The sequence below is a fragment of the Salmo salar genome, chromosome ssa02, assembly GCF_905237065.1.
Source record: "Salmo salar chromosome ssa02, Ssal_v3.1, whole genome shotgun sequence".
Lineage (NCBI taxonomy): Eukaryota > Metazoa > Chordata > Actinopteri > Salmoniformes > Salmonidae > Salmo > Salmo salar.
The window spans coordinates 11,946,830-11,956,355 of record NC_059443.1 but is presented as its reverse complement, the minus strand read 5'-3'; positions in this window follow the sequence as shown (position 1 = coordinate 11,956,355).

The following is a 9,526-nucleotide window of genomic DNA, read 5'->3' as shown; positions in this document are numbered from 1 at the left end:
GGGTCAGCAGGTTAGTTGTTAACAGGGTCAGCAGGTTAGTTGTTAACAGGGTCAGCAGGTTAGTTGTTAACAGGGTCAGCAGGTTAGTTGTTAACAGGGCCAGCAGGTTAGTTGTTAAAAGGGCCAGCAGGTTAGTTGTTAACAGGGCCAGCAGGTTAGTTGTTAACAGGGTCATCAGGTTAGTTGTTAACAGGGTCATCAGGTTAGTTGTTAACAGGGTCATCAGGTTAGTTGTTAACAGGGTTAGCAGGTTAGTTGTTAACAGGGTCAGCAGGTTAGTTGTTAACAGGGTCAGCAGGTTAGTTGTTAACAGGGTCAGCAGGTTAGTTGTTATCAGGGTCAGCAGGTTAGTTATCAGGGTCAGCAGGTTAGTTATCAGGGTCAGCAGGTTAGTTGTTAACAGGGTCAGCAGGTTAGTTGTTATCAGGGTCAGCAGGTTAGTTGTTATCAGGGTCAGCAGGTTAGTTAACACGGTTAGCAGGTTAGTTGTTAACAGGGTCAGCAGGTTAGTTGTTAACAGGGTCAGCAGGTTAGTTGTTAACAGGGTCAGCAGGTTAGTTGTTAACAGGGTCAGCAGGTTAGTTGTTAACAGGGTCATCAGGTTAGTTGTTAACAGGGTCAGCAGGTTAGTTGTTAACAGGGTCAGTAGGTTAGTTAACACGGTTAGCAGGTTAGTTGTTAACAGGTTAGTTGTTAACAGGGTCAGCAGGTTAGTTATCAGGGTCAGCATGTTAGTTATCAGGGTCAGCAGGTTAGTTGTTAACAGGGTCAGCAGGTTAGTTGTTATCAGGGTCAGCAGGTTAGTTGTTATCAGGGTCAGCAGGTTAGTTAACACGGTTAGCAGGTTAGTTGTTAACGGGTCAGCAGGTTAGTTGTTAACAGGGTCAGCAGGTTAGTTGTTAACAGGGTTATCAGGTTAGTTGTTAACAGGGTCAGCAGGTTAGTTGTTAACAGGGTCAGCAGGTTAGTTAACACGGTTAGCAGGTTAGTTGTTAACAGGTTAGTTGTTAACAGGGTCAGCAGGTTAGTTATCAGGGTCAGCAGGTTAGTTATCAGGGTCAGCAGGTTAGTTGTTAACAGGGTCAGCAGGTTAGTTGTTAACAGGGTCAGCAGGTTAGTTGTTAACAGGGTCAGCAGGTTAGTTGTTAACAGGGTCAGCAGGTTAGTTGTTAACAGGGCCAGCAGGTTAGTTGTTAACAGGGCCAGCAGGTTAGTTGTTAACAGGGCCAGCAGGTTAGTTGTTAACAGGGCCAGCAGGTTAGTTGTTAACAGGGCCATCAGGTTAGTTGTTAACAGGGTCATCAGGTTAGTTGTTAACAGGGTCATCAGGTTAGTTGTTAACAGGGTCAGCAGGTTAGTTGTTAACAGGGTCAGCAGGTTAGTTGTTAACAGGGTCAGCAGGTTAGTTGTTAACAGGGTCAGCAGGTTAGTTGTTAACAGGGTCAGCAGGTTAGTTGTTAACAGGGTCATGAGCAGGTTAGTTGTTAACAGGGTCATCAGCAGGTTAGTTGTTAACAGGGTCATCAGCAGGTTAGTTGTTAACAGGGTCAGCAGGTTAGTTGTTAACAGGGTCATCAGCAGGTTAGTTGTTAACAGGGTCATCAGCAGGTTAGTTGTTAACAGGGTCATCAGCAGGTTAGTTGTTAACAGGGTCATCAGGTTAGTTGTTAACAAAGTCAGCAGGTTAGTTGTTAACAGGGTCAGCAGGTTAGTTGTTAACAGGGTCAGCAGGTTAGTTGTTAACAGGGTCAGCAGGTTAGTTGTTAACAGGGTCAGCAGGTTAGTTGTTAACAGGGTCAGCAGGTTAGTTGTTAACAGGGTCAGCAGGTTAGTTGTTAACAGGGTCATCAGGTTAGTTGTTAACAGGGTCAGCAGGTTAGTTGTTAACAGGGTCAGCAGGTTAGTTGTTAACAGGGTCATCAGGTTAGTTGTTAACAGGGTTATCAGGTTAGTTGTTAACAGGGTCAGCAGTTTAGTTGTTAACAGGGTCAGCAGGTTAGTTGTTAACAGGGTCATCAGGTTAGTTGTTAACAGGGTTATCAGGTTAGTTGTTAACAGGGTCAGCAGGTTAGTTGTTAACAGGGTCAGCAGGTTAGTTAACACGGTTAGCAGGTTAGTTGTTAACAGGGTCAGCAGGTTAGTTATCAGGGTCAGCAGGTTAGTTGTTAACAGGGTCAGCAGGTTAGTTGTTATCAGGGTCAGCAGGTTAGTTGTTATCAGGGTCAGCAGGTTAGTTAACACAGTTAGCAGGTTAGTTGTTAACAGGGTCAGCAGGTTAGTTGTTAACAGGGTCAGCAGGTTAGTTGTTAACAGGGTCATCAGGTTAGTTGTTAACAGGGTTATCAGGTTAGTTGTTAACAGGGTCAGCAGGTTAGTTGTTAACAGGGTCAGCAGGTTAGTTATCAGGGTCAGCAGGTTAGTTATCAGGGTCAGCAGGTTAGTTATCAGGGTCAGCAGGTTAGTTGTTAACAGGGTCAGCAGGTTAGTTGTTAACAGGGTCAGCAGGTTAGTTGTTAACAGGGTCAGCAGGTTAGTTGTTAACAGGGTCAGCAGGTTAGTTGTTAACAGGGCCAGCAGGTTAGTTGTTAACAGGGTCAGCAGGTTAGTTGTTAACAGGGTCAGCAGGTTAGTTGTTAACAGGGTCAGCAGGTTAGTTGTTAACAGGGCCAGCAGGTTAGTTGTTAAAAGGGCCAGCAGGTTAGTTGTTAACAGGGCCAGCAGGTTAGTTGTTAACAGGGCCAGCAGGTTAGTTGTTAACAGGGTAATCAGGTTAGTTGTTAACAGGGTCATCAGGTTAGTTGTTAACAGGGTCATCAGGTTAGTTGTTAACAGGGTTAGCAGGTTAGTTGTTAACAGGGTCAGCAGGTTAGTTGTTAACAGGGTCAGCAGGTTAGTTGTTAACAGGGTCAGCAGGTTAGTTGTTATCAGGGTCAGCAGGTTAGTTATCAGGGTCAGCAGGTTAGTTATCAGGGTCAGCAGGTTAGTTGTTAACACGGTCAGCAGGTTAGTTGTTATCAGGGTCAGCAGGTTAGTTGTTATCAGGGTCAGCAGGTTAGTTAACACGGTTAGCAGGTTAGTTGTTAACAGGGTCAGCAGGTTAGTTGTTAACAGGGTCAGCAGGTTAGTTGTTAACAGGGTCAGCAGGTTAGTTGTTAACAGGGTCATCAGGTTAGTTGTTAACAGGGTCATCAGGTTAGTTGTTAACAGGGTCAGCAGGTTAGTTGTTAACAGGGTCAGTAGGTTAGTTAACACGGTTAGCAGGTTAGTTGTTAACAGGTTAGTTGTTAACAGGGTCAGCAGGTTAGTTATCAGGGTCAGCATGTTAGTTATCAGGGTCAGCAGGTTAGTTATCAGGGTCAGCAGGTTAGTTGTTAACAGGGTCAGCAGGTTAGTTGTTATCAGGGTCAGCAGGTTAGTTGTTATCAGGGTCAGCAGGTTAGTTAACACGGTTAGCAGGTTAGTTGTTAACAGGGTCAGCAGGTTAGTTATCAGGGTCAGCAGGTTAGCTATCAGGGTCAGCAGGTTAGTTGTTAACAGGGTCAGCAGGTTAGTTGTTAACAGGGTCAGCAGGTTAGTTGTTAACAGGGTCAGCAGGTTAGTTGTTAACAGGGCCAGCAGGTGAGTTGTTAACAGGGCCAGCAGGTTAGTTGTTAACAGGGCCAGCAGGTTAGTTGTTAACAGGGCCAGCAGGTTAGTTGTTAACAGGGTCATCAGGTTAGTTGTTAACAGGGTCATCAGGTTAGTTGTTAACAGGGTCATCAGGTTAGTTGTTAACAGGGTCAGCAGGTTAGTTGTTAACAGGGTCAGCAGGTTAGTTGTTAACAGGGTCAGCAGGTTAGTTGTTAACAGGGTCATGAGCAGGTTAGTTGTTAACAGGGTCATGAGCAGGTTAGTTGTTAACAGGGTCATCAGCAGGTTAGTTGTTAACAGGGTCAGCAGGTTAGTTGTTAACAGGGTCATCAGCAGGTTAGTTGTTAACAGGGTCATCAGCAGGTTAGTTGTTAACAGGGTCATCAGCAGGTTAGTTGTTAACAGGGTCATCAGGTTAGTTGTTAACAGGGTCATCAGGTTAGTTGTTAACAGGGTCAGCAGGTTAGTTGTTAACAAAGTCAGCAGGTTAGTTGTTAACAGGGTCAGCAGGTTAGTTGTTAACAGGGTCTTCAGGTTAGTTGTTAACAGGGTCAGCAGGTTAGTTGTTAACAGGGTCAGCAGGTTAGTTGTTAACAGGGTCATCAGGTTAGTTGTTAACAGGGTTATCAGGTTAGTTGTTAACAGGGTCAGCAGGTTAGTTGTAAACAGGGTCAGCAGGTTAGTTAACACGGTTAGCAGGTTAGTTGTTAACAGGGTCAGCAGGTTAGTTATCAGAGTCAGCAGGTTAGTTATCAGGGTCAGCAGGTTAGTTGTTAACAGGGTCAGCAGGTTAGTTGTTAACAGGGTCAGCAGGTTAGTTGTTAACAGGGTCAGCAGGTTAGTTGTTAACAGGGCCAGCAGGTTAGTTGTTAAAAGGGCCAGCAGGTTAGTTGTTAACAGGGCCAGCAGGTTAGTTGTTAACAGGGTCATCAGGTTAGTTGTTAACAGGGTCATCAGGTTAGTTGTTAACAGGGTCATCAGGTTAGTTGTTAACAGGGTTAGCAGGTTAGTTGTTAACAGGGTCAGCAGGTTAGTTGTTAACAGGGTCAGCAGGTTAGTTGTTAACAGGGTCAGCAGGTTAGTTGTTATCAGGGTCAGCAGGTTAGTTATCAGGGTCAGCAGGTTAGTTATCAGGGTCAGCAGGTTAGTTGTTAACAGGGTCAGCAGGTTAGTTGTTATCAGGGTCAGCAGGTTAGTTGTTATCAGGGTCAGCAGGTTAGTTAACACGGTTAGCAGGTTAGTTGTTAACAGGGTCAGCAGGTTAGTTGTTAACAGGGTCAGCAGGTTAGTTGTTAACAGGGTCAGCAGGTTAGTTGTTAACAGGGTCAGCAGGTTAGTTGTTAACAGGGTCATCAGGTTAGTTGTTAACAGGGTTATCAGGTTAGTTGTTAACAGGGTCAGCAGGTTAGTTGTTAACAGGGTCAGTAGGTTAGTTAACACGGTTAGCAGGTTAGTTGTTAACAGGTTAGTTGTTAACAGGGTCAGCAGGTTAGTTATCAGGGTCAGCATGTTAGTTATCAGGGTCAGCAGGTTAGTTGTTAACAGGGTCAGCAGGTTAGTTGTTATCAGGGTCAGCAGGTTAGTTGTTATCAGGGTCAGCAGGTTAGTTAACACGGTTAGCAGGTTAGTTGTTAACAGGGTCAGCAGGTTAGTTGTTAACAGGGTCAGCAGGTTAGTTGTTAACAGGGTTATCAGGTTAGTTGTTAACAGGGTCAGCAGGTTAGTTGTTAACAGGGTCAGCAGGTTAGTTAACACGGTTAGCAGGTTAGTTGTTAACAGGTTAGTTGTTAACAGGGTCAGCAGGTTAGTTATCAGGGTCAGCAGGTTAGTTATCAGGGTCAGCAGGTTAGTTGTTAACAGGGTCAGCAGGTTAGTTGTTAACAGGGTCAGCAGGTTAGTTGTTAACAGGGTCAGCAGGTTAGTTGTTAACAGGGTCAGCAGGTTAGTTGTTAACAGGGCCAGCAGGTTAGTTGTTAACAGGGCCAGCAGGTTAGTTGTTAACAGGGCCAGCAGGTTAGTTGTTAACAGGGCCAGCAGGTTAGTTGTTAACAGGGCCATCAGGTTAGTTGTTAACAGGGTCATCAGGTTAGTTGTTAACAGGGTCATCAGGTTAGTTGTTAACAGGGTCAGCAGGTTAGTTGTTAACAGCGTCAGCAGGTTAGTTGTTAACAGGGTCAGCAGGTTAGTTGTTAACAGGGTCAGCAGGTTAGTTGTTAACAGGGTCATGAGCAGGTTAGTTGTTAACAGGGTCATCAGCAGGTTAGTTGTTAACAGGGTCAGCAGGTTAGTTGTTAACAGGGTCATCAGCAGGTTAGTTGTTAACAGGGTCATCAGCAGGTTAGTTGTTAACAGGGTCATCAGGTTAGTTGTTAACAGGGTCAGCAGGTTAGTTGTTAACAAAGTCAGCAGGTTAGTTGTTAACAGGGTCAGCAGGTTAGTTGTTAACAGGGTCAGCAGGTTAGTTGTTAACAGGGTCAGCAGGTTAGTTGTTAACAGGGTCAGCAGGTTAGTTGTTAACAGGGTCAGCAGGTTAGTTGTTAACAGGGTCAGCAGGTTAGTTGTTAACAGGGTCATCAGGTTAGTTGTTAACAGGGTCAGCAGGTTAGTTGTTAACAGGGTCAGCAGGTTAGTTGTTAACAGGGTCATCAGGTTAGTTGTTAACAGGGTTATCAGGTTAGTTGTTAACAGGGTCAGCAGTTTAGTTGTTAACAGGGTCAGCAGGTTAGTTGTTAACAGGGTCATCAGGTTAGTTGTTAACAGGGTTATCAGGTTAGTTGTTAACAGGGTCAGCAGGTTAGTTGTTAACAGGGTCAGCAGGTTAGTTAACACGGTTAGCAGGTTAGTTGTTAACAGGGTCAGCAGGTTAGTTATCAGGGTCAGCAGGTTAGTTGTTAACAGGGTCAGCAGGTTAGTTGTTATCAGGGTCAGCAGGTTAGTTGTTATCAGGGTCAGCAGGTTAGTTAACACAGTTAGCAGGTTAGTTGTTAACAGGGTCAGCAGGTTAGTTGTTAACAGGGTCAGCAGGTTAGTTGTTAACAGGGTCATCAGGTTAGTTGTTAACAGGGTTATCAGGTTAGTTGTTAACAGGGTCAGCAGGTTAGTTGTTAACAGGGTCAGCAGGTTAGTTATCAGGGTCAGCAGGTTAGTTATCAGGGTCAGCAGGTTAGTTATCAGGGTCAGCAGGTTAGTTATCAGGGTCAGCAGGTTAGTTGTTAACAGGGTCAGCAGGTTAGTTGTTAACAGGGTCAGCAGGTTAGTTGTTAACAGGGTCAGCAGGTTAGTTGTTAACAGGGTCAGCAGGTTAGTTGTTAACAGGGCCAGCAGGTTAGTTGTTAACAGGGTCAGCAGGTTAGTTGTTAACAGGGTCAGCAGGTTAGTTGTTAACAGGGTCAGCAGGTTAGTTGTTAACAGGGCCAGCAGGTTAGTTGTTAAAAGGGCCAGCAGGTTAGTTGTTAACAGGGCCAGCAGGTTAGTTGTTAACAGGGCCAGCAGGTTAGTTGTTAACAGGGTAATCAGGTTAGTTGTTAACAGGGTCATCAGGTTAGTTGTTAACAGGGTCATCAGGTTAGTTGTTAACAGGGTTAGCAGGTTAGTTGTTAACAGGGTCAGCAGGTTAGTTGTTAACAGGGTCAGCAGGTTAGTTGTTAACAGGGTCAGCAGGTTAGTTGTTATCAGGGTCAGCAGGTTAGTTATCAGGGTCAGCAGGTTAGTTATCAGGGTCAGCAGGTTAGTTGTTAACACGGTCAGCAGGTTAGTTGTTATCAGGGTCAGCAGGTTAGTTGTTATCAGGGTCAGCAGGTTAGTTAACACGGTTAGCAGGTTAGTTGTTAACAGGGTCAGCAGGTTAGTTGTTAACAGGGTCAGCAGGTTAGTTGTTAACAGGGTCAGCAGGTTAGTTGTTAACAGGGTCATCAGGTTAGTTGTTAACAGGGTCATCAGGTTAGTTGTTAACAGGGTCAGCAGGTTAGTTGTTAACAGGGTCAGTAGGTTAGTTAACACGGTTAGCAGGTTAGTTGTTAACAGGTTAGTTGTTAACAGGGTCAGCAGGTTAGTTATCAGGGTCAGCATGTTAGTTATCAGGGTCAGCAGGTTAGTTATCAGGGTCAGCAGGTTAGTTGTTAACAGGGTCAGCAGGTTAGTTGTTATCAGGGTCAGCAGGTTAGTTGTTATCAGGGTCAGCAGGTTAGTTAACACGGTTAGCAGGTTAGTTGTTAACAGGGTCAGCAGGTTAGTTATCAGGGTCAGCAGGTTAGTTATCAGGGTCAGCAGGTTAGTTGTTAACAGGGTCAGCAGGTTAGTTGTTAACAGGGTCAGCAGGTTAGTTGTTAACAGGGTCAGCAGGTTAGTTGTTAACAGGGCCAGCAGGTGAGTTGTTAACAGGGCCAGCAGGTTAGTTGTTAACAGGGCCAGCAGGTTAGTTGTTAACAGGGCCAGCAGGTTAGTTGTTAACAGGGTCATCAGGTTAGTTGTTAACAGGGTCATCAGGTTAGTTGTTAACAGGGTCATCAGGTTAGTTGTTAACAGGGTCAGCAGGTTAGTTGTTAACAGGGTCAGCAGGTTAGTTGTTAACAGGGTCAGCAGGTTAGTTGTTAACAGGGTCATGAGCAGGTTAGTTGTTAACAGGGTCATGAGCAGGTTAGTTGTTAACAGGGTCATCAGCAGGTTAGTTGTTAACAGGGTCAGCAGGTTAGTTGTTAACAGGGTCATCAGCAGGTTAGTTGTTAACAGGGTCATCAGCAGGTTAGTTGTTAACAGGGTCATCAGCAGGTTAGTTGTTAACAGGGTCATCAGGTTAGTTGTTAACAGGGTAATCAGGTTAGTTGTTAACAGGGTCAGCAGGTTAGTTGTTAACAAAGTCAGCAGGTTAGTTGTTAACAGGGTCAGCAGGTTAGTTGTTAACAGGGTCTTCAGGTTAGTTGTTAACAGGGTCAGCAGGTTAGTTGTTAACAGGGTCAGCAGGTTAGTTGTTAACAGGGTCAGCAGGTTAGTTGTTAACAGGGTCAGCAGGTTAGTTGTTAACAGGGTTATCAGGTTAGTTGTTAACAGGGTCTGCAGGTTAGTTAACAGGGTTATCAGGTTAGTTGTTAACAGGGTCAGCAGGTTAGTTATCAGGGTCAGCAGGTTATTTATCAGGGTCAGCAGGTTAGTTATCAGGGTCAGCAGGTTAGTAATCAGGGTCAGCAGGTTAGTTGTTAACAGGGTCAGCAGGTTAGTTGTTATCAGGGTCAGCAGGTTAGTTGTTATCAGGGTCAGCAGGTTAGTTAACACGGTTAGCAGGTTAGTTGTTAACAGGGTCAGCAGGTTAGTTGTTAACAGGGTCAGCAGGTTAGTTGTTAACAGGGTCATCAGGTTAGTTGTTAACAGGGTCATCAGGTTAGTTGTTAACAGGGTTATCAGGTTAGTTGTTAACAGGGTCAGCAGGTTAGTTGTTAACAGGGTCAGCAGGTTAGTTGTTAACAGGGTCAGCAGGTTAGTTGTTATCAGGGTCAGCAGGTTAGTTATCAGGGTCAGCAGGTTAGTTATCAGGGTCAGCAGGTTAGTTGTTAACACGGTCAGCAGGTTAGTTGTTATCAGGGTCAGCAGGTTAGTTGTTATCAGGGTCAGCAGGTTAGTTAACACTGTTAGCAGGTTAGTTGTTAACAGGGTCAGCAGGTTAGTTGTTAACAGGGTCAGCAGGTTAGTTGTTAACAGGGTCAGCAGGTTAGTTGTTAACAGGGTCATCAGGTTAGTTGTTAACAGGGTCATCAGGTTAGTTGTTAACAGGGTCAGCAGGTTAGTTGTTAACAGGGTCAGTAGGTTAGTTAACACGGTTAGCAGGTTAGTTGTTAACAGGTTAGTTGTTAACAGGGTCAGCAGGTTAGTTATCAGGGTCAGCATGTTAGTTATCAGGGTCAGC